The following is a 25,342-nucleotide window of genomic DNA, read 5'->3' as shown; positions in this document are numbered from 1 at the left end:
GTGCTGCGGTGGCCACGGCAGGCAGCAAACCGAGCAAGCAGGCCTGTGTCGAGTGAGTGAGGGCGTATGCACTGCTCCTGCCAAGTGTCGTCTAGGTTTTTTCCCTTTTAGCCTTCTGGCGCCCTGCAGAATTCGGTGCCTTCAGCGTAAAGGGAAAAAACCAAGCCGGCGCTCAGTGGGAGCACGCACCCTCGTTCACTCAGCCTGCTAGTTCGGTGTTCCCCAGACTCTTGCCTGGGGCCCTCCAGAACTTGGTGCCGTGGCGCCCCGCACCACTAGCCTCTATGGGTAAGACGGGCCTGATAGTACCATAGATAATAAGATCGTAAGACACGTCTGTAATGCCTAAGGGAACTAGAGAAGTCCTCCCTTTCCTGGAGAAAGCTCCATGCTTGACACAGGGAAAACCAGTGGGGACAATAAAATACACATGAGCACCCAATAAGAGTCATCAAGGTGAGGACCCCCATGCAAATTGTACACACAGAATCCCATTTGCAGCCCACACCTTGCACTCAACACTCATGATAGAAAAGCTCGGATTGAACTAGTGAATTAAATGCATCCCACTCTCCTTTGAGCCCAGCTCTTAGTCTGACACACTCTCCTCCTCCTCCTCCTCCTCCTCCTCCTCCTGCGATCACTCATAGCCGAGCAAGATTGTCTTCCATGAACATGGTTTCAACAATGAGTCTGTAAGTGACTGTGGAGGCAAATTCTGGATCCACACATCCTTCCAAAGCGGGGACATAGGTTTCCAGGCGGGAGTTGATCATGGTGAGAGTTTGCCAAACATGTCTTCCTCTTAGTACGTTTCTCCCTTTCATCCTGAGTTTGAGCGTCTTCAAAGCCCATGACACCTTTGGTAAAGGCTGTTCTCCAATTGAAGCACTTACAGCCTAGTGTCACCCAGTTGTCGGTGTTTATACTACTTTTTTTTTTAGAGTTGCCTTGAGAGAATCTTTAAACCTCTTTTGTTGACCACCAGCACTGTGCTTTCCATTTTTAAGTTTGGAATAGAGTAGTTGCTTTGGAAGACAATAATCAGGCATCCACACAACATGACCAGTCCAACAAAGTTGATGTTGAAGAATCATTGCTTCAACACTGGTGATCTTTGCTTCTTCCAGTACCCTGGCATTAGTTAGCCTGTCTTCCCAAGTGATGCGTAAAATTTTTTTGGAGACACCGTTGATCAATTTTTATGAAGAATTGGAGATGGTGTTTATAAGTGGTCCATGTTTAGTGCTTAGATGTTAAGTGGTTAGAGTCTGACACTCTAACTGCTACACTACAATGGCCCTCAAACTGGTTTATGAAAGTGAGTGAATGAATGGAAGAGATAATGAATGAATGGATGAATGATGACTGAAGATGGGGAGGGAAAAGGGGGTATCCTCATTCATTGCTTTTGGCTTTGCCCCTACTACCCATTGTCAGCATTTGATCCCCTTACTAAAAGGTAAAGGTTAAGGACCCCTGGAAGGTTAAGTCCAGTCGCAGACGATTCTGGGGTTGTGGCGCTCTTCTTGCTTTACAGGCCGATGGAGACTGTGTATGTCTGCAGACAGTTTTTCCGGGTCATGTGGCCAGCATGACTAAGCCGCTTCTAGTACAACGGAAAACCGAAACCAGAACAGCACATGGAAACACTGTTTACCTTCCCACCGGAGCGGTACCTATTTATCTACTTGCAGTTTTTGGCATGCTTTTGAACTGCTAGGTTGGCAGGAGCTGGGACTGAGCAACGGGAGCTCACCCCATCATGAGGATTCGAACCGCCAACCTTCTGATCGGCAAGCCCAAGAGGCTCAGTGGTTTAGACCACAGTGCCACCTGCGTCCTAATCCCGTAACTACTAGCCACCAAAGGAATGTGGCTTTCAGTTTCAAAAAAATATTTGCTCACATCTGCCATAAGGTAAGCCTTCATGTATATGTGAAGGACTCCAATTCTGCAAATACCCACATCAGTGAGCTATGGAATTTCAGGAAGTTCTAGCTGTTAGGTGCTTGCTGGCGCAGCATACATGCCAGATTACTTCTGAGTAGAGATTAAGCCGATGATGAATACTACAGGTTTTTTTAATATTTTTTTTTCATATTTTTTAAGTTATTTGATTACCTCACATTGATGAACAGTTGAGCAACATGTTGCTTGTGGCATGGTGACAAATTGGCAAACTCTTGATGAATGCACTTGTTATTGAGAACCTCACTATTTAAAAATTAATCTGTAAAAGGTCCAAGATTAAACATCTGTTCATCCAACTCCTACCTCAGAGAATAAGGTTGAAGAGGGATAAGGAAGCAATCCCTTTCCATCTGTGGGTTTTTGTTTTGTTTTGTTTTGTTTTTGCAACGATAAGCTCCTATAATAGATTTCCTTTCTACAAAAGATTTGCATTTGTCGCTTTGGCGAGGAATAAAATTTAATATGCTTGCGACAAATATTGAACTGATGGAAATGTTCAGTCCAATCCTTCAGAAGCCGAATATGTTGCACGGCTGTTAAAGAAACAATCTAAATAAAGAACCATTAAGATGAAATATTATCATTCCTGCTGTGGAAGAAGGAAAATCAGGTAGCTCAAGGCATGAAATGGGGAGTGAGGAATCCAGACTGAGATAGCAGAAGGAGTAATTAGCAACAGTTTGTGTAACAGAGGGGATATTATGTTGGTTTTTAATCCTTGCAGTTCCATGGTATTCCTAAGAGAAGCTTCCCACATTTTGGTCAATAACTTTGACAATAGCTTTATCCCAACACTTTCAGATTTTAGGGACACTCCTGCCAGGCATCAAAGGTGTGTGGAATTATCTGTTTTACTGGTACAATTATGGAACACTAATTTAGATTTTATATTATTAATATGAAAGTTCCCCTCGCAGTTGGTTGGGACACTCACACTGCAGTCCTTTTCACAAAGCTCTCCATGTGTACACAACGTGCGTATTGATTGATGCACAATCTAGGGAATAATTTCATAGGTGAAGTTGTGCCTCAGTTCCCCATCACTCCCTTTAAACCCAAATTCCGAGAGCACAGAAGTGGATTGTTCCTTGAATTTCTTTCAAGGGAAAGAAACAACCAATAATTAAGGACTAATCTGCAACCACTCCAATAATATAAGTGGCCATATTAACTTACAGTTTGGTCCACAGTTGTGACTTGTTTATAAACCTGCTTTGCATAATTATAAGGATTAGTGTGCATAACGACAGCAATGCAACAAACTGGATTTTGTGTGTACAAATTTTTTGATTACTCGGTTTGCCTAGGGCCGAGGGAGAGCTCTGCTGTGTCTGCTGTAGCCCAGAGCAAGATAACCTCAAATAATAATTATTATAAATACACTGCTCACATAGAAGTTAGGAAATAGTGTGGGACTTGATAATCCTGTACATGTGTTATGTGGTGGCTGGAAAGCAAAACTGGAAGTTTAGAACATCATCTCTTTCTCTCCAATGCATTTTATTTCTCTGTAGGATTTTTAAATAGAAGTGGCTAAAAATGTGCCTGTGTGATAATTAGAATTATGCTGATTAGCTCAAAAGGATGAGTAATCTCATTTGCTTCTAGTGAGTGGAAGATAAACCACATAATATTTCTGCTGGCTCGAGTCCTGAACAGGCTTGTATGATTACCCAAAGTGTAGTTACACTAAAAAATAAAAAAGTGAGAGATTGTGAGCTTCATAGTTGGAGCTAAACCGATCTCCATAATATGGAAAATAATGGTACAGCCATAAACAACAACAACAAAGTTATTTTGCCAACTTGCAAATTTGAAATATGAGCTTTGCAAGGAAAAATATTTGGGGCATACTGAACAGGATGTTGGTATTGGTTATTAAAACCATCATTAGATGACCTGACTCTTCTGAGGTAAGATGCTTGACTACTAGGGATAAGGCCTTCTTGGTGGGGTTGCCTAAGGAACTCTGTTCTCTCTTCTTAGATCAGCTTACATCTGGGATAGGGAACCCGTGGCCCTTGAGATATCCCTGAACATAAACTTGCATCAGCCCCAGCCTGTATGGGCAATGGTTAAGTATGACAGGAGTTGGATATTGCAGTCAGACAAACCTAGCCAATTTGTCACCCATAGTGCTAACTTTAGTGCAACCAATTTATAGACTGTGGCAGCTTTATATGATTGGGGGGAAGTGTTTTATCTTAAATCCTCTTCTGTGTTGTGGAGTTGCTGGCAGTAGTGGACAGTGTAATGGGATGGTATTACTCACCTGATCTCCCATTGGTCACACTGCTGCTGATTACCAGGAGGTAGAGAGGGAGGGGCAAGACAGCAGGGAGGTCACCATGGAGCAAATGAACCAATGGTGCATTAACTTCCCTCCTTCCCTTCTCTCCCTCTGAGTATAAGGAACAGGAACATGAGTGACCAGAGGTCAGGTGAACAGCGGCGCTACACCAGGCTGTCGACTACTGGCTATTGGGCCATAGCACTGTGCCCTTACCATGAGATGAAAATGATTTGCTTGGATATTGAAGGACACAGAACAGGAGAAAATACTGAGCCAGTATTCTGAAAAAAGTAGAGATGAGAACAGGCTATAATTTTGCTTGTTGACAAACAAGGAGAGAAATAATTATGAATGAGGGAGAAGATTCAAGCTCCACACACTTTTGGATAATGTAACATATGAGCTGCTGGAGAAGCTGCTGGGTTCTTACTTCCTAGGAATCTTGGAAGTCAAGAATCATCATTGGCTGGATTCAACCTGGGCCATAGCAGACCCAATGGGACTTCAGTTTGATCAGGAGCGACTGGTAGGGTGGAATGTGTGGGGCTCTGCTGCTCTTCTGGCTTCCCAACATCATGGGTTGCTGTCACTTACCAAAAGGGAGAGGAGAGGAGCAAGGAACAGGGAACGTAGCATGGTGTGGACTGTGGGGGCAGGAGACCAGGTAGACTTCATCTCACTGCATTGAGCTTCCTGCACATTGTGCCCCCTCCCTCTTGATAAGTAGCCTCAATCTTCAGAGCTGGGAAGCTGAGAATGCAAAAGAATCCCACCTGTGCTGCCTCACCAACTGCTACTGAACTAGGTTGTGACTAACAGGCTCCATTGAATTCAATGGGTATACTCTGCTTGAAGAATGTCTTAGTCCAAATGCATCCCAGTGCTTTGACTCAAGTTACAAGACTAAACATCAGGAAGAGCTTTCTGACAGTAAGATGATAATAATAATAATAATAATAATAATAATAATAATAATAATAATAATTTATTTATACCCTGCCCATCTGGCTGGGCTTCCCCAGCTTCCCAAAACAGGGCTGCCTTCAGATGTCTTCTAAAAGTCTGGTAGTTGTTGTTCTCTTTGACAACTGGTGGGAGGACATTCCACAGGGAGGGTGCCACTACTGAGAAGGCCCTCTGCCTGGTTCCCTGTAACCACACTGAGAGCCAGTGTGGTGTAGTGGTTAAGAGCGGTAGTCTTGTAATCTGGGGAACCGGGTTCGCGTCTCCGCTCCTCCACATGCAGCTGCTGGGTGACCTTGGGCCAGTCACACTTCTCTGAAGTCTCTCAGCCCCACTCACCTCACAGAGTGTTTGTTGTGGGGAGGAAGGGAAAGGAGAATGTTAGCCGCTTTGAGACTCCTGAAGGGGAGTGAAAGGCGGGATATCAAATCCAAACTCTTCTTCTTCTTCTTCTTCTTCTAACTTGGCTTCTCGCAGTGAGGGAACCGCCAGAAGGCCCTCGGTGCTGGACCTCAGTGTCTGGGTAGAATGATGGGGGTGGAGACGCTCCTTCAGATATACTGGACCAAGGCCACCATACCAGTCGCTACTGATCAAATGGAAGTCCCATTGGATCAGCTATGGCCCAGGTTGAATCCAGCCAATGTTGATTTGACTTCCAAGATTTAGGGCTTTAAAGGTCAGCACCAACACTTTGAATTGTGCTCAGAAACGTACTGGGAGCCAATGTAGGTCTTTCAAGACTGGTGTTATATGGTCTCGGCGGCCGCTCCCAGTCACCAGTCTGGCTGCCGCGTTCTAGATTAGTTGTAGTTTCCAGGTCACCTTCAAAGGTAGCCCCACGTAGAGCGCATTGCAGTAGTCCAAGCGGGAGATAACCAGAGCATGCACCACTCTGGCGAGGCAGTCCACAGGCAGATAGGGTCTCAGCCTGCGTACCAGATGGAGCTGGTAAACAATAAGAGCTGTTTAACAGTGGAATGGTCTCCCTCAGGAGACCACGGGCTCTCCTTTTTTGGATGCTTTTAAGCAGAGGTTGGACGGCCATCTGTCATGGATGCTTTTGCTGAGATTCCTGCATTGAGGTGGTTTGGACTAGATGAGCCTTGGGGTCCCTTCCAACTCTCCAATTCTGTGATTCTGTACATGAGTCATTGCAACTCACAGCCTTATCTAGAGTTATATGTGGCAGATCAACACACCTCACAGATATCTTACCCAAATATCAGAGCAAAGGTTGTCATTATAAATAGTGAAGGACTGGAGCCATTCAGCCTGTCAAGAGTCAGACTTTGATGTAAAGGCCTACAATTTATACTTCAAAATATGCCTTTTCCAAGTCACTTTAAAATTTATGGGCTTATGTAATAGTGGGCTGGTTTAAAATGAATTTCTATTAATACCTGCCACCTTCATTCAAGGCTTTGTGTTAGGTCCTGAAAGCTGGAGCTCAGAAAGTGAAGTAGGTGTGCATATTGATGCCACCTTTGGTGGGAGGAATGATTTAATATTAAGTTTTCCTAATTATGAAAATACACCCACACACCTGTACAAAATTGCTTGGAACAAATCATTGCCTAAGGCCAAACTAGGAGTCCTACCTGGAGTGTGCAAATTATCTTTCTCCCTCACTCCCTTGGTAAAAGTGCCACGAAAGCCTCTTAAAAACAGACTACAGAAAGCAGATGTTTATCCTGGAGGTAAAAAATCCACATATTCCATAAATTCCGAGTATGAAAAACGTAAGGTAAATATTAATCAAGGCGGAACTCCCCACAGACTCTCACAATACACATGTCAGCTCAGGCTGCTAACACGCCATACTTTTAAAGCATGTGACTTCCCCCAGCAAATCCTTGGAACCATATTTCATTAAGGGTGCTGGGAATTACAGCTCTGTGAGGAGTGAACTGCAGTTCGAAGGATTCTTTGGGGAAAGCCATGTGCTTTAAATGTGTGGTTTGTTCGAAGCCTGTGACTCAAGGGAATCCTGAGTGGCAGGCTGAGTCCTGATGTCAGGGCCTGACTCTGAAGCACCTCTGCTATTTTCACTGCTTGTCTTTCTGACGCATATCATCCCTTCTCTCCTTGCATCGGAGTCCTGCCTGCAAGTGCCTTTGATTTGATGCTCAAAAATGCATTCTTTGCCTTGAAAATAAGTGCATTGGAAAACAGCCAGTATAGTCTTCAGACCACTTTCCCCGCACTTCCTTAAAAGAAAGCCCAACAACCTCAAATTATTTATTTGTAACTAAATTTATAACTTGGGAAGCCATTTTATTTTTATTTCTTTATTTATTTTTTATTTTTTATTGATACACCAAAAGACAAGAAAAAACAAGAATACAAATGAAAATAGAGATAAACACAATATTAATTGCAAAAAATGGTCTTTGGACTATAGACCCGACCTCCCTCCTATTCCCTGCTTCAATTATATGTTACTTGTTGCCAGTACACTTTTATCATAGATTGACTAATTCTTAGTTTATCTCAGATCTCATATCTTTCTTAAAGCTACTACTGAATTTATTCAAATGCCATTTTTAATCGATCTCATTTATTTTTATTCAACAAGTTTTATATACCATTTAATCAACAAAACAATATGAAACTTTAATTAGAAAATACCTATAAAATTAAACGTTAAAAAAATTTGGTATATGATTGCTCAAAATATAATGAAATCAAGGGTTTTAAATTAAATGTGCATCATTTAGTTTCATGTTCAAAGGACATGTCTGAGTAGGCTTGTTTCAACAAAATGCTTTTAATAGGTAGCAAATAAAATACAGTGAAAATGCCTGCCTAATGTTAATGAGTGGCCACCACATTGAGCGGCTGATTCCTTACAAATACAGAACTGTTATTATGTGGTGCATATAAAAGTCCCAGTTATGTGGTTTGAAGCAGTCAAGCAGGCACATAGGTAGAATAATAGAACTGTAGAGTTGGAAGGTACCCCAAGTTTCACCGAGTCCAAACTCCTGCAATGCAAGAATCTCCACTAGTGCATCCATGACAGATGGCCATCCAACCTCTGCTTAAAAATATGAACTCACCCCCTCCCAAGTCCCGAGGGAGTCCATTCCACTGTCTAAACAGCTCTTACTGTCAGATAAGTTCTTCTTGATGTTTAGCCGGAATCTCCTTTCTTGTAGCTTGAAGTCATTGGTAGGGTCCTACCCTCCAAGGCAGGAGAAAAGCAGCTTGCTCCATCTTCCATGTGACAGTTCTTTAGATATTTGAAGGTGGCTATCATATCTCCTCTTAGTCTCCTCTTTCCCAGGCTAAACATATGAAACTCCTTCAACTGTTGCTCATAAGGCTGGGTTTCCAGACTCTTTATCATATTGGTAACCCTCACTTGTCTTCCCTCTCACTTATATAGATGGTTATATCTACTGTAAGTCACAAAGTTTATGATTCTGTATCTGTTGGTGAATAAGTTTTTGTGTGGCAAACTTTCTCATATGTGTTTGACTTAGAAGGAGCTTGTTGTTGTTTAGTCCTTTAGTCGTGTCCGACTCTTCGTGACCCCATGGACCAGAGCACGCCAGGCACCCCTGCCCTCCACTGCCTCCCGCAGTTTGGTCAGACTCATGTTTGTAGCTTCGAAGACACTATCCAACCATCTCGTCCTCTGTCATCCCCTTCTCCTTGTGCCCTCCATCTTTCCCAACATCAGGGTCTATTCCAGGGAGTCTTCTCTTCTCATGAGGTGGCCAAAGTATTGGAGCCTCAGCTTCACGATCTGTCCTTCCAGTGAGCACTCAGGGCTGATTTCCTTCAGAATGGAGAGGTTTGATCTTCTTGCAGTCCATGGGACTCTCAAGAGTCTCCTCCAGCACCATAATTCAAAAGCATCAATTCTTCGGCGATCAGCCTTCTTTATGGTCCAGCTCTCACTTCCATACATCACTACTGGGAAAACCATAGCTTTTACTATACGGACCTTTGTTGGCAAGGTGATGTCTCTACTTTTTAAGATGCTGTTAGAAGGAGCATTTGATGGCAAATAAGCCCACGGTATTCAAGGCATCAGGAGTGTTCAGAGTGCAAAAGCAAGTGTGGGGAACTTTGGCTTTCCAAATGTTGCTGAACTACAACTCCCATGAGCCCCAGTAAGCATTGCCAGTGTCCAAGGGTTATAGGAGTTGTAGTTCAGCAAGCTCTGGTAAGCTAAAGATTCCCCACTAAAGCAATACGGACATATTATCATCTGCCCCTATCATGTAATTGTCATCCATAACCTGTCTTTCAATGAACTCCAGAGATAAGCAATGCTTCCAATAGATTTCTGCTCTATTGAACTAATTTTAATTCATTCTAGGAAGAGCAGGCAAGAAAATAGAAGAGTTGGCTTGCTTCAGACACTCCAGATTCTGGTCTACTTACTATTTCTCCTTCTTTAGCAGGAAAAACACCTTCAACTCAGAATCTAAACATTAATCAGCCTGAAGCAGTAGATTCAACCAACAGAGAAGGGCTACAATTTTCCTGCCTCAAGCTCAGGTTTTCTGTATCAGTAGACAGGTAGATGGATATGAACACTTGTCCACAAGGGGTAAATATTCTTGACCTTTCACCTTAGGTGTAAACACACACACACACACACCAGTTGGCACAGCTTAACTTTATTAAATACCACACATAATAGTGCAAGAGAAAATAAATACACAAAGTAGCATTCCAGAAAATAAATGTGATGTGTGTGCCTCTATGAAGTAACTAAGGGCAAAGAACTAAATATGGAATGAAGAGCTGAAGACATAAATAAAAGCAAGCTTAGCAATGTGGTCTATTTCAGTATGCACAGCAATCATATATAGGTCATAACAGATTCTGCATATAACCAAAAGATACATTTAAAATGAGGGCAACATTTTCTCTCACAAAAAGTTGCTGTAATTTTATTTTAGAGTTTATAAAATGTGCTGGTGGGGAGCATTTAGTAACAAAAGGTCCTTATAGCAACCTGGGGCAACATGCCATAGTCTCTAACTGGTCCCCAAATGCTGGGACTCTCCCAAAAATCTGTATGCCACCACAGTTTCTCACATTGCCACACAGAGTCCAAAATTTACTCTTTAAAACATTGCACCAAAGAGCACCTATACCATTATAAATGGTGGGCAATAGCTCAGTGGGAGGGCACTGGGTTTGCATGCTGAACATCTGAGGTTCAATTTCCAGAATTTCCAAGTAAGAGAGGGGCCGGTCTGAACACCTGGAAAGCTGTATAAATACAGACCTAGGTGGATCAAGGCTCTTCCTCTGTATACATCAGCTTCTTGTGTTCCTATGGTCAGCCAGCTCTCCTTGCCCTTCCAGCCCCTGCAGCCCATGCTCATTGTGAGATCCCTCAAAGCATCCTTCCATGGTGCCATTGATGGGGGCAAATGGTCCTTTCTGGAAATGCTGCCACAACCTGGAGCAACAGCAAAAGAATACTTAGTATTTTATTTCTTTTTAGAAGGAAAGGAAGGGAGACAAGCATCTGCCACCAGCAGTTTGGAACGTATGTTTCCCAGCCAACCTCAACAATTAAGATGGTTTGTGATGGTGCAGAAACACTTGAGGCTTGTTGTTGTTTAGTCGTTTAGTCGTGTCTGACTCTTCGCGACCCCATGGACCAGAGCACACCAGGCACTTCTGTCTTCCACTGCCTCCCGCAGTTTGGGCAGACTCATGTTTGTAGCTTCAAAGACACTATCCAACCATCTCGTCCTCTGTCGTCCCCTTCTCCTTGTGCCCTCCATCTTTCCCAACATCAGGGTCTTTTCCAGGGAGTCTTCTCTTCTCATGAGGTGGCCAAAGTATTGGAGCCTCAGCTTCACGATCTGTCCTTCCAGTGAGCACTCAGGGCTGATTTCCTTCAGAATGGATAGGTTTGATCTTCTTGCAGTCCATGGGACTCTCAAGAGTCTCCTCCAGCACCATAATTCAAAAGCATCAATTCTTCGGCAAGCAGCCTTCTTTATGGTCCAGCTCTCACTTCCATACATCACTACTGGGAAAACCATAGCTTTTACTATACGGACCTTTGTTGGCAAGGTGATGTCTCTACTTTTTAAGATGCTGTCTAGGTTGGACATTGCTTTCCTCCCAAGAAGCAGGCATCTCTTAATTTCGTGGCTGCTGTCACCATCTGCAGTGATCATGGAGCCCAAGAAAGTAAAATCTCTCACTGCCTCCATTTCTTCTCCTTCTATTTGCCAGGAGGTGATGGGACCAGTGGCCATGATCTTCGTTTTGAGGCTTAGCTTTGTAAAATGGACACCTGTAACAAATAAGGCTGGCCTTGCCCTTCAATTTAGAAGTATGCATATCTGCCGAAAGCTTTCCTGGCGTTGCAACAGTATGCTCTTTGCAGAAACAAGGTTGTTCCAAATTCTATCTGGAAGCATTTTAAATTATCTTCACCCACTTGCCTTCTGAGGACTGTGCATAGGGTGGAATACCAAAGCGCCGGCAAATGAACTGAACTGTTAAACAAGTATTGTGTTTCCCTTGCATTTGTATTCTTCACTGCAAACAGGGGCTAAAATGTATTGCTCCCGTTTAAACGTATAAGCTTGGATCTCCTTGATGTCTTTCATAGCTGCTGCTTCTATACCAGAAGTGGCTTGCTGCGTGGGGTGCAGCAGCTGCACTTGCTTCCCAGAAGGTATGTTGCTGTTGCTATTGGGAGGGGAGCCATGAGGTGGTCAGCTTGGTGAAAGCATGCAAGGAGCTAATCCAGAGTCCCAAGTAGAAGTGGTCTCTTTGAAGGTATTGGCAGAGGCAGAGGCATAGCAACCTGCTCCGGTACGTGGAGCAGCACTCGTCCCAGGGAGCGTGGCTTATGTCCCGGGGGCATGGCACACGTCCCAGGGTGCCACCAATCGGGGGTCAGCATTTTGTCACACCCCTTTGGAATGGTACCCGGGGCGACCGCCCCCCCTTGGAATGCCCCTGGTCAGAGGCAAGGATGAGGAACATGTGGCGCTCCAGATGTTGCTGGATGCAAACTCCCACCAGCTCTACTAGCCAGTATGGCCTGTGGTAAAGGAATTATGGGAGTTGTAGTCCAAAACCATCTTTGGAAGGTTCTTCAACCCTGGTCTGTGGCAAAACAGCATTTGTAAGAGGCATCCTGAAGTGAAGCAGAGACCCTTGCAAGGTTTTGTGTTGGCCTGGCATTTCAGACATCCAGAAATGCTGCAGACAAGTGTCTTCAAAAGTACAACTAATGTCTCTAAGCGTACCAGACTGGGGAAGAGAAGGGACAGCAAATTCCAGGGCGGGGAAAGGAGGGGAAGGAGAGCTCTGTTATGAGTGACATGCCAAGCTTGTAATAAGAGGAAATGGTGTTGCTCTCCAATCCCAGTGCTTTGGGAGAAAGATGTTGTAACAAACTGCAGAGCACCTACAATGCAATTGAATGGAGGAGGTGTATTCATGTACATTTGCATTTATGTATGCCCCCTTCACATTAATGTCAAATGCATGGCTACTAGGGAAATGGTCAATAGACACAGTGGGATTCCCTCCCACATGGGTTTGCTAAAGGCATGGAGTTAACAGACCTATACACGAATTAACACATTGCCCAATCTTTGAGCACTCTCTAGCTCTGATTTCCCCAATTCCAATAAGGGTCTAATTCTTACCATAATGTCAAGTGTCTTTTGAAAATGGGAAAATATTATTGACAAGTTATTGTTTTGACACTGAGAGTAGACTATATTGGAAAGAATAAATATTATTGACTCAACAGTGGCATTTTTATCCTTATATAGGGTGGTATATAAATTCTAATTCTAATAATAATAATAATAATAATAATAATTTCAAGTAATTGTGTGGACGTTAAACCAGGAGTAGCTGACACAGTGCCTTCCAGATGTTCTTGGTCTACAACTCCTGTCATTCCTGACTATTAATCATGCTGGCTGAGGTTGATGGACATTATGGTCCAAAAACATATGGAGGGCAGCAAATTGGTTATCTCTGCTTTAAACTATCAAGGCTTAAAGAGGTCAGCCATTTTAGTTAGGAAAACTCTTTGCATTTTCTGAATCTAGAACAGGGATGGGATGCAGGCAACTAAACTTTCAAAAGAAGAGTAAGGTTTTGCCAGTTATGGGAAAGTTAAGGGCCTCTCTACTAGGACTGCCAGCTTTAAGATTAATCGGAGTGATTAATCAGGAAAAAAAATGTAGCAACGTTCTAAAAATTTGTCCTCAGTTAATTAGTGGGGCTGACAATAAGAGAAGATGCCAGGAGGTTGTCTCTTGAATGGTCTGTCACATTGTCAGCTGCAAAGAAGCAGCAGTTTCCGGCTGCATTGCTAGGCTGAAAGCCCATCAAGCCAAATGTTTAAACTGCCCTATCAGGGGCATGCAAGTATGAAGGGGTTGGATGGCAGACCACAGCATGGATTTAACACGCCTTTCTTTCTGTTAAGCTTATTGTTTTACATTTTCAGCCATATCCAGGGCTGTTTTTCAACTGGAACTCACTGGAACTCAGTTCCGGCACCTCTCAGGTGGAAACCATTGCCATTCTAGGACAATGAGGGAGCATTCATGGTGAAATCCAGCACCTCTTTTTTATTATTATTTAATAGAAAAATAGCACTGGTATCCATACTATTAAAAAAAAAAGCAATCAAAAACCAACAAAGTGGATAGCTATATTTCTGGCATACCCTTCTTTTATCTAGACTTTTTTAAATAAATAAATAAATAAAACCTTCTTAATCAATAATTAAAGATATGTGATGCTCCCTCTAAGCGATGTGCACCACACATCTTTAGCGCTGAGTGCTTTGACACCCAACTGTGTCTCTCTGCGGGAATTGTCCTTTTCTGTCCCCTTTTTTGACTAATGTTATGCTCTGCAGAAATGATGCATGGTGATAATGGTAGCTAAATAATCAGCCGTCAATACTGCATGGAAATTGGGGGGTGGGGTGGATACATCAGAAGTATGCTTATCGCTATTGTTGCAAAACATTTAACAATGCAACATAACCGGAAGAATAAGTCATCTTCTGGTTGTAAGAGAAAGCACGATGTGTAAGCATGATGTGTAAGTACAGTGGTACCTCAGGTTACAGACGCTTCAGGTTACAGGCTCTGCTATCCCAGAAATAGTACCTCGGGTTAAGAACATTGTTTCAGGATGAGAACAGAAATCTTGCGGCGGCAGCAGGAGGCCCCATTACCTAAAGTGGTACCTTAAGAACAGTTTCAGGTTAAGAACGGACCTCCAGAATGAATTAAGTTCTTAACCAGAGGTACCACTGTATTGTCCAGGAAGGTTTGCCTCTTCTATATAGGAGTTGGGCCACATGGTTCTTTCTGCCAGGATTAGGCAGAGCAGCAGCAGCAGCAGCCCCATTGCTGAAATAGGTTTGAATCTGGTATAACCTTACGCTAGCTTGCTTTACTCCAGCTTCCGACACATAGAAGTCAGGTGTCAGGCTTCAGAGGATAGTAGGTTGCCAGGAATGGATAAGACAAGGAAGTTCCTACCAATGCTTTTATTCAATAGTCACAGAGAGAGGCTTAGAAATGCAGCCTCCAAGAGTAATTCTCCCTCTATCTCTCCCACTATATGTCAACCCTACAGTGGCTGATCTGTGCCTTCTCCCCTCCTGCTTTCAATACCCACTGGGTTCTGGGAGGAGGGGGTCTGGAATGCTTTCTGAAGACAGTGAGTCTGTCAGCTGTCTCTCTCCTGGTGCTTCTTCTTCTTCCTCCTCTCCCATTATTTCTCAGATTTCCCCTTCATCTGCTTCTGAGCTGTGATGTCTCTCAAACCCCTGTTGTAATTCTGAACTGTCTCCTTCTTTTATGGAAGGGTCAGGCTGGGAAGGTGGTCTCCACCATTTACCCACTGCCCAGTCCCTGCCATCAAGATTGCTGGCTAAATATGTAGCATGTGCCCCCACTTAAGAGAAATAGCTATGATCCAGGAGATCAGTTCCTAGAGAGCTGACTCAGAGTTGCAGAAGACTGGCTGGAGAATGTGGTCACTATACTATGCAATCTCCCAGGCATCTTCAAAAATAATGGTGGTTAACTATTAATTTTGCTTCTAGTGAGTTTCTAAATGAGCAACTGAAGGCAACACAAGTAGCTCATATAAATGTGTGTAGTACTGCCAGTTCATCTCAAGGTTGCGTATGTTTTGTGCAATGTCACAGGCTTGGTGGCACCTCCATGTGGGGCTACCGGCATTTGCACCTTGTGACAAAAAAAAGTGTTGCCATGATTTCAAAGATTACACCTGATGTGCCCACAGGATGCTTGTGACGTGCATGGTGCTGTGGTCTAAACCACTGAGCCTCTTGAGCTTGCTGATCAGAAGGTTGGTGGTTTGAATCCCCGCGATGGGGTGAGCTCCCGTTGCTTGGTCCCAGCTCCTGCCCACCTAAAGGTAAAGGTAAAGGTACCCCTGCCTGTACGGGCCAGTCTTGACAAACTCTAGGGTTGTGCGCCCATCTCACTCAAGAGGCCGGGGGCCAGCGCTGTCTGGAGACACTTCCGGGTCACGTGGCCAGCGTGACATTGCTGCTCTGGCGAGGGAGAGCTGCACACGGAAACGCCGTTTACCTTCCCGCTAGTAAGCGGTCCCTATTTATCTACTTGCACCCGGGGGTGCTTTCGAACTGCTAGGTTGGCAGGCGCTGGGACCGAACAACGGGAACGCACCCCGCCGCGGGGATTCGAACCGCTGACCTTTCAATCGGCAAGCCCTAGGTGCTGAGGCTTTTACCCACAGCGCCGCCCGCGTCCCTGCCCACCTAGCAGTTCAAAAGCACACCAGTGCAAGTAGATAAATAGGTACGGCTGCGGTGGGAAGGCAAACGGCGTTTCCGTGCACTCTGGCTTTCATCTTAGTCCTCTGTGCACCAGAAGCAGTTTAGTCATACTGGCCACATGACCCAGAAAGCTGTCTGTGGACAAACAGCAGCTCCCTCAGCCTGAAAGTGAGATGAGTGCCGCAACCCCATAGTCGCCTTTGACTGGATTTAACTGCCCAGCATTCCTTTACCTTTACCTTTTACCTGTGTATACAACCCCTACGCCAGGAGTTGGAAACCTTTTACATTCTGAGCACTGCATTCTCTCTTGGACAACTTTCTGAGGGCCACATGCCAGTGGTGATCAGGGCCAGAGGCAAAGCAAGGGGTGCAACCCTTACTTTGCACATTAGGTGAAATTCCAGCCATGTGAAGCCGGATGTTTCTACTCACACGCCTGCATTCTCCATCCAGGGAAAAAGGAGGCATGATCACAGTGCAAGGACACATTTCATGCAAAGAATAGCACTTCAAGAGAGGGCCGAGTTAGGTTGATGATGAGTGTGCCATATGGGTACTGCCTGAGGAAAGTCCCAAAGGCCAGATAAAGAGGCCTGGCTGCACTTCAGTCATCCCCAGGCTTGAGGTTCTCCACTCCAAACCTAGGTTGCCTGAAATGGCACTATCAGGTGAGTGCTGCCCTCCACAAGGGCATCTCTCTGTGCATTGCCGGCATGCTCATTTGGGTATCACCTTAAGTGTGTGACGCAGCCCATACCCTTCATTTAAGAGAAGAGAAGAGAAGAGGTGCCTGCAGTGAAGCTGCAATCTGCCTGCATATGCTGCGAAGAGCATTTTGCGTCTCAAATCAGCTAGCTATTTCCTGATTAGGCATGACAGCTCAGTTGCTGACATTCTTAATTAACTTGTGGGATAAAATATTTCCTCCAGGGGATAAGAAACAATTTAATCTCCCAAGACTGGGATTTATCTGGGACAGAGAAGTTTACTTACTCTCTTACCCTTCGAAAATGGCTGTGTCAAGTTATTTTTGGCTCGCACTCATTTGATTATCCATTACTACTATGAAAGTCGATGTGGGGAACCCCTGCGTTGCCAGGGGGTTGTGAACTACAGCTCCCATCATCCATGGCTATTGGCCCTACTTGCTGGGACTGATGGGAATTATAGTCCAGAAAAATATCGTGGGGAACTTTTGGAGGGCCAAAAGTTCCCCATGGGTGGGCTCCCGTTCATTAAGAGGATGCTTTCAGCATTTCTAAGGTGGTACAGAAGCATAATTGGGGTTATTGCTGACGTATGTAAACTCTAGGCCTTTTCTCAAGTACTGTGGCTAGCATTGATAATTGGGATATTTGAATCAGGACATTGCTAGTTTAAAATACGTTCTCTTAACTGCAGCTACCACAAGCTATACTATAAAGCGTGTTCTCCTTCAGGGAGAGCACGTGTTGCGGTGGGGTCTACTGAGCCACCCCTCTGTTACCAGGCAGGGTCTCTAAAGATGGCCTGGGGCAGTGATTGGTTCACTGGGTTGCTGGGGTAAAAGTTATGTTGCAATTTTGGTGGGAGGGGTAAAAGATTTAAATACTCTGCTCGCAGCCTTGTACTTTCTCTTTTGCTGCGTGCAACGGATCACCCGCCCACCCGCCCTAGAGTAAGGGGTTGTTGCGTTGACCTTGCTTTGCCTGTCATGGGGTCATCTGCCTTTGAGCAGGGGCCTGGTAGGAATTTTTCCACCTGGCAAATTGGCTGGCTGGGTGGTTTTTGCCTACTGCGTAGCAAATCGTCACAACTTGTAAGGTTGTGGTTAGGCATTGGTTATAAATCTGGTGGAGGAGGGGTTAGGATAGGCTGTGCCTGCCCCTCCATGGTTGCTGCGGAAAGGGAATTCCGTTAAAGGAATCCGGGGGCTTGCCATCTTTTCGTCCAATCCCTGGAATGGGACTAGGGCCGGCAAGCCTTCGGGGAGCAGGCAGGTGAGAGTTGAGGGTCTGTGACTCAGCTCCAATTCCTCCCCGACTTGCTTTCCCCCGCACTGTCTTTCGGTGGTGCCCGGAAGTCAGTTGTGTCCCCAGGCGGGGGGACAAATAGTCTTAACCAATGCCTAAACAACCACTCACGGTTTGTATTTGAATAAAGTTGTGGCCAAAATCATGCAAAAAATCTTAAACAAAAATTACGTGTCTGTTGTGAGTTATTTGGGGGGTGGATTGGGGACCTCGACACGCAATAGAATCATGGCGTTGGAAGCTAAACAATAGATCATCTAATCTTGTGGTTCGCAATGTGGGGCACATGTCCCAGAGGGGGACAATTTGATTTTTAAGGGGAGGGGCAATTTGAGAATGAGTTAGACCAAGTTAATGGCCTTTTAGGCTTCCTCCATGTGAATAGGAGTTCACTTTTTGAATAATAAGAATTATATGTCACGGTGGGGGGAGGATGGATCAGGATTTTAGAGATGCTTAGGTGGGGCATGGCCAAAAAGAGGTTGGGAACCACTGATCTAGTCCAGCTCCCACAATGCAGACCCGTACAGGGTTTGAACCCATGACCTTGGGGTTATCCGCGCCACTCTTTAACCAGCTGAGCTATCATTTTAACATATTGAACTTAACATTCTGTTGCCCAAAAATGCTGTTGTCCACTCCAAGGTTTGGCGTACATGTGATGTCATCCTTGCCTGGAACAGCCTGGTTCTACCCCTTTTATTTTACCAAAGTTGGCTGAGTCAAAGAGGGTGTAAATTACATTAAGGGGGTGGGTGAGTGGATTTAGACTGAATGCTAAGCCCATTCATGTAACCTGGCAACCTGGTGCAAAACACTATTTTAAACCCTTGTCTTCCCCGTGTTTGAGAAGGACAGGACAGAAGACCTGCATGCAAAGCAGATGGTCCAATCCTGCGCTACACCCCTAGCCTGCCTTGGAGGATGTGGGGATGGTCTCCCTTTGGAAATGGGCTGCAGGAAGAATGATGTGAAATCTGTGAAGAGAAGATGCAGCCCAGCTGCAGGCAGAACAGTAGTGACAGAGGAACATCACCTCTCAGGAGCGGCCAGCTTCTGGGGGGGGGGGGGGTTTGCCACGGTGACAAGGATCTGCCCACCTTTCTGACAACTCTTGCTTTTCTCTTAAAAGCCACTGACTTACATGTGGCTATTATGGGTTAGCAGTGAGGCGAGTTGATTAATAGAGAGAGGAGTTGGTGGTGGTTGGAGACAATAAGGAGATTGTTATTTGATTTATTACTTTTATTTGATTCATTTGATTTTATTTATTTTTATTTTGTTTATTATTTTACTTTTCTTTTTAACACTTTTATTTTACTTTCTTATTTTTTGTTCTTTATATTCATATTCTTTATTTTACATTTTTATTCTGTGCACATTTTGTATATATTTTGTATATTTATTTTGTTTATAGAGGAGTAGTTAGGGTTAAGTGTAGGGTGAGGGCGGGGGTTAGGCTTAGGCTTAGGGCTGGGGGTCGGAGTTTGGCTTGGGTGGGCATTTTAGATAGTTAGCTAGTTTAGAGAGGAGGGTGGGAATTTTTCGTGAACAAAATGTGCAGACTGTGAGTAGCATTCCTTTGCTTTCTTTTGGTCTCCTGGGGACGGGGGGGTGAGTCCTGGGATCCCCTGCACAGCCATGGCTCTCTGGAAATTGACCCGGCCAGTCTTCTCCAGAGAGCTCAGCTCCTCCACACTCTTCCCCTGCCTCCCCCATTTCTCTCCCCTCTCATCATTTACATTTAATAGGACAGTCCTAGCCCACTTTCCTCCCAGGAGCTCAAGGTGGCCTTCATGGTTCTCCCTGCCACCAGTTGTTATCTTCACAGCAGCCCTGCAAAGTAGGCTGGGCTGGCCCAAGGTCCACCAGGGAGCTTCATGTCTGAGTGGGGATTCGAACCCAGCTCTCCCAGGTCCTCCTAGTCCAGCCCTCCAACCACTACACCTCTGCCTGGCTCCCTTTTGCATCTCTCCAGCTGCCCTACAACATCAGCCTTCTCTCCCTCCCTGGGGGTCTCTCTGGCTCCAAGGAAGACTCCACCCCCTTCCTCATGTTCTGCTCCTCTTCTGGGACACCTTGATGCTTGGAGGACCCTCCTAGGGGTCTCCTCCCTCACCAGGAAGAGTAGGGCTGTCCTAAGAAGACGAGGCAGAGCAGCCCTTTAACAGCTGGCAATGCTTGTCTTTCCTTTGGGCTGGAGCTCTTGAACCCATAGCACTTGGGGCCTCCTTTCTCTCTCCAGCCCTTTGTGCTCTGTGCTGCCTCTTTCCAGCTCTGGTGATGCCCTTTCAGCAAAAAAAATCATTCATAATAAATTCCCATTGCGGGGGAAAAGGTTTTAAGTGCTTGTGCTCACAATATTAAGTAAATAAACCAGAAAATAACACTTGTGACTGTAAGTATCTTATTTTGCCTTCTTTTAATAATTTCAATGGGGGAGGGTTGACAAGAAATTTTCTGCGCCGGGTACCACCTGACCTTGCTACACCAATGGCTTCTTGTACATATTACTCCTTTAATACATAACAATAATATGTTCATTGGATATAGGCAGTGCTTTGGGGGGAGCTGTACTTAAGGGTACAAAATACCATCACCTCTCCTCCACAAAAAAGGGGTTAAAAGGGTGGCGCTTATTATAACAACTTCAAGGTGAGTAAAGGTAAAGGTAAAGGTACCCCTGTCCGTACGGGCCAGTCTTGACAGACTCTAGGGTTGTGCGCTCATCTCACTCTATAGGCGGGAGCCAGCACTGTCCGCAAACACTTCCGGGTCACGTGGCCAGCGTGACAAGCTGCATCTGGCGAGCCAGCGCAACACACGGAACGCAGTTTACCTTCCCGCTAGTAAGCGGTCCCTATTTATCTACTTGCACCCGGGGGTGCTTTCGAACTGCTAGGTTGGCAGGCGCTGGGACCGAACAGCGGGAGCGCACCCCGCTGCGGGGATTCGAACCGCCGACCTTTCGATCGGCAAGTCCTAGGCGCTGAGGCTTTTACCCACAGCGCCACCCACGTCCACCTTATTTTTCTTTTTTCGTAACAGAAAAGCACTGAATATAGGGATTTATTTTCAATCCTCATTGCAGGGGGAAAAAAGAAGAGAAAAGAAAAGAAAGTAAAAAAGAACTTGCAATCAATACACGCACAAACACACATCTGATAAAATTCTATTGTTGGATCAATGGCTGCACAAACGGTGGGAATTTCTCATTATTGAGAAAGTGTCACATCAATTGAGTGAAACAATGGACCTTGCTAATCCCGAAGACTTCCTTCTACCATGGAAGCATTTTCTAGCCTGCAGATGCAAACACGTTCTTCAGCTTCACAGCCCCTGTTACTTGGGAGGTATTTTGAGTGCTACAAAGGCACACATTTCCTAAAGCAGAGTTCCCCAAACTATGGTCTGTGAGCTTCACTCAGGTGGCCTGCGGCATACCCACATTAAATATTCATATCGACTTCTAATTGCATTCTTACTGCCCTTTTTATTTCTTATATTGTATTTTTTTTAATTACAATTTGGGTTTTATGGAATGTAAATTGTAACCCAAGAAAATGCAACGAGAGAAATAAAAGGAGCAATTAAAGCACAATTAAAAACCGTTCCACTCCTAGCACAGCACATGATGGTTGCTGCAACAGGCGGGGGGGGGGGATTATGGGGTCCTCTAAGGCCATCAGCAATTTTCAGGTTGTCCATGGGAACCACTGTCCTAAGAGGGGACAGGGAGTAGGACTTTTCCCCCACTCAGATTTTTCAGAATGCTTATGAGGCGTTCTCCTTAGTGGTTGATAAGAGAGAAAGGGGAAGGAGTGTTTTCCTAGTCATGTGTAGCCAATGAATAGAGTTCTGTCTGCATTGTTCTTCAGTGAACTGCACAACCGTCTCATGTGTTTAATGTGATAGTGGCTCAGATCTGAATGCATATGTGTAAAACGGGTGGAGAACCTAGTCCTTGAGTCATCCTGGACCACACACCCTCCCAAGCCACAAGCAGCAGTCCAAACTACAAGAAAGAAGATTCCACCTAAACATTAGGAAGAACTTCCTGACAGTAAGAGCTGTTCGACAGTGGAATTTGCTGCCAAGGAGTGTGGTGGAGTCTCCTTCTTTGGAGGTCTTTAAGCAGTGGCTTGACAACCATATGTCAGGAGTGCTCTGATGGTGTTTCCTGCTTAGCAGGGGGTTGGACTCGATGGCCCTTGTGGTCTCTTCCAACTCTATGATTCTATGATTCTTTTACAGTCTCCTTGATAGTGTTTTCTTTTGTCCTAGCTGGAATTCATTTTCCATTATCAGAGGCATAGAGATGAACATGCAAAAGCAAGCCTACTCAATAAAAGGTAAAAATCCCCATCTTTGCCTATGACCATGCCTACCACTAATATGTGGGCCTCTAGAAGGCTATCCCAAATAGAGTGTGGCCCCCCAGGCTGTAAGATGTGCCCCAGCTTGGTGCAAAAGAAGAAAAGTCTTTTCCTTTTCCTTTCTTCTTCCCTGCTATTTAGCATAATATAACTAATCCACTTTATTCTCTACCAGTCTCCAAAATCCACATTAGTAGCCTCATTTCCATTGATCAAATAAGTGCAAATTCCTGTTTGGAATTCATCTAATGTGGCTGAATCCATTTAAGGCTTCTTTAATAGTGTTAAATAGATTTAGCAATTTGGATACGATCAGTGCTTTCTCCTAAATTACAGATTTCCCTCCCTTCTCACATTGTCCCAGATTTTCCTTTAATTCACATCCAGAGTGTTCTTTCCAATAATGCAGCATATGATTACTCTTTAATTAAAGTAAAATGAAAAATCCACTGTGAAGAAAATGGCCGGTACAAAATCTCACGTCTTTGTTCTGTACTATTTTTTACAGTGAAGGAAATCAGCATTGCTTTGAAATGGGGGGAGGGGGGGAACAGCCTACATTTTGCATTTATCACATGGGGACAGCTCAGACATATCTATATTACCTGGCCTCTGAAATTTATGTACCTGGTCACAACTGTTTTTCTTCCTCATCACAAGATACATTTCTACACCACTATCACCCACTGCATGTAGGTTTTTGCCAGTGGACAGCAAAAGAGGTTTAAAGAAGCTCTCGAGGCAAATCTTTGAAAATGACAACTGGGAAACATGGCCTGCAAGCGCTCCAGTTGGAGAATAGCCTCTACCAAAGGTGTCATGGACTTCGAAGAAGCACAAACTCAGGATGAAAGGGAGAATTGAGCTAAGAGGAAGGCACATTTGAAAAATCCTCACCGTGATCATCTCCTGCTCGGAAACCTATGTCCCCACTGTGGAAGGATGTGTGGTTGCGTGGCAATCCTCGCCCCCTCCCACAGGTGTAGAAATAAAAGACAGACACAAGAATTAAGGTTAATGGGCGTAAATGGCCACAACTTTATTGATTACAGGTAAGAGAGGTATTGGCTGTAGGCATTGGCCCTAACATTCAAACCGGTCTAACCGGGAAGGGTTAAGCACCAACAGGGGGAGCCCCCCGAGATGTACATCCGTAGACGCCCCCCCAGGGGTTACCGCTCGGGGGCGCGCTTTAGGCCCTAGCCTCCGTAGGTTTCGGACGAGGCGACACCCCCCGGAGTCCTTTAACGAACTACCCTTCGTGATGTGGGGGAGGTGATGGCGCTCCTCCCCCCCGCCCTCATCTGCATAACAATACCCCTTGCCAATGCCTACCCGCCAAAACCCGGAAGTTGTGACGTTTTGCTACGAGGTAGGCGAAAAAACCAAGTGGCTCCAAAACACAGCCAATTTAGCCAAATGGAAAAATTCCTACCAGGCCCCTTGCGGCGACCAGCCGAAGCCCATAGCAAAGTCCAAGGGCAAACCTAAAGGGAGGGTGGGCGGGAAAAACTACCTGGTCTGGTGAGAGAAGGAGAAAGGGGCGAGCCAGGGCTGCCCCGACCTTAAATCACCCCTGGCAAGCCCGCCCCTCTCGCCAGCCGATTGGGTGGCCCAGGGGAAGGTGCATACTAATGAGCCTAAGGGAATCCCCTGACTCCCGCGGGGCTCTCCAGCCCCGCGAGACTGCAGTCGCGGGTTGAGTGCCCGCAACCCCACCCCCTCTTGAGATCGGGAGTGGCTTTGCGTGGCAATCCCCGCCCCCTCCCACAGGTGTAGAAATAAAAGACAGACACAAGAATTAAGGTTAATGGGCGTAAATGGCCACAACTTTATTGATTACAGGTAAGAGAGGTATTGGCTGTAGGCATTGGCCCTAACATTCAAACCGGTCTAACCGGGAAGGGTTAAGCACCAACAGGGGGAGCCCCCCGAGATGTACATCCGTAGACGCCCCCCCAGGGGTTACCGCTCGGGGGCGCGCTTTAGGCCCTAGCCTCCGTAGGTTTCGGACGAGGCGACACCCCCCGGAGTCCTTTAACGAACTACCCTTCGTGATGTGGGGGAGGTGATGGCGCTCCTCCCCCCCGCCCTCATCTGCATAACAATACCCCTTGCCAATGCCTACCCGCCACCGAGCTGAAGCTCGCCGCCAATACCCTCAGACCTGTAACCAATCCCTGATCCCCTGAACGATATCCGCTAACCATAAGTCATTGCCGGCATCGGAAAGATGCAGTCGCGGGTCGAGTGCCCGCAACCCCACCCCCTCTTGAGATCGGGAGTGGCTATCCAGAATTGACCTCCACAGTCACTTACGGACTCACTGTTGAAACCATGTTTATGGAAGACAATCTTACTCGGCTACGAGTGATCGAGAAAAAAGAAAGAAAGAAAGAAAGAAAGAAAGAAAGAAAGAAAGAAAGAAAGAAAGAAAGAAAGAATGTCTGCAGATGCTCCTTGTAACCTGGAAGAATATATGTCACTATATGTTTTAGTATTGTGGCAGGCAGATTAGGAATATCTAAACATTGGATAACCTTTTTATTAAATGTTCAAATTTTAAAAATTATTTTAAGCAACACTCAGAACAAATCTCTCATATCCATTGACTTTCCCTCCACCCCTCCATGGTGCTCTTTTCTTACTATATAAACCTGCTCTATTTCTTATATTTTACCCATTAGATACATTGATTCTAACTTATTAAATGTTGCTATGCTTCAAATCCTACATACGTTTTGACATAACCATGATTCCCCCCCCCCAAAAAAAAATCTAAACCTTGGAGGGCTTCATCTGGGGACCTGATTCTTGAATGAACCTCTCAGATTTGGTCTTTAACTTTAATGCAGAAGTTGGCATATGAAGTACATGCAAGAAGAAAGAACTGCATAATAGATAC

The 25,342-nt window shown here is 45.1% G+C and overlaps 1 long non-coding RNA gene across 2 annotated transcripts in view; it reads right to left on the bottom strand.

Moving 5' to 3' along the window:
* Positions 1–10,660, bottom strand: part of LOC310676372 — a 35,485-nt gene extending 24,825 nt beyond the window's left edge. For both annotated transcript variants that reach the window (XR_014510503.1, XR_014510504.1), the window contains exons 1-2: positions 10,485–10,660; positions 4,481–4,548 (exon numbers count right to left, since the gene is read on the bottom strand). This is a non-coding gene — a long non-coding RNA (uncharacterized lncRNA). The remainder of the gene's footprint in view (positions 1–4,480; positions 4,549–10,484) is intronic.
* Between the last annotated feature and the right edge of the window lie 14,682 nt (positions 10,661–25,342).

Source organism: Podarcis tiliguerta (genome assembly GCF_965153285.1).
Source record: "Podarcis tiliguerta genome assembly, chromosome: 4".
NCBI lineage: Eukaryota > Metazoa > Chordata > Lepidosauria > Squamata > Lacertidae > Podarcis > Podarcis tiliguerta.
This window is presented reverse-complemented; position numbering and strand designations above follow the sequence as displayed.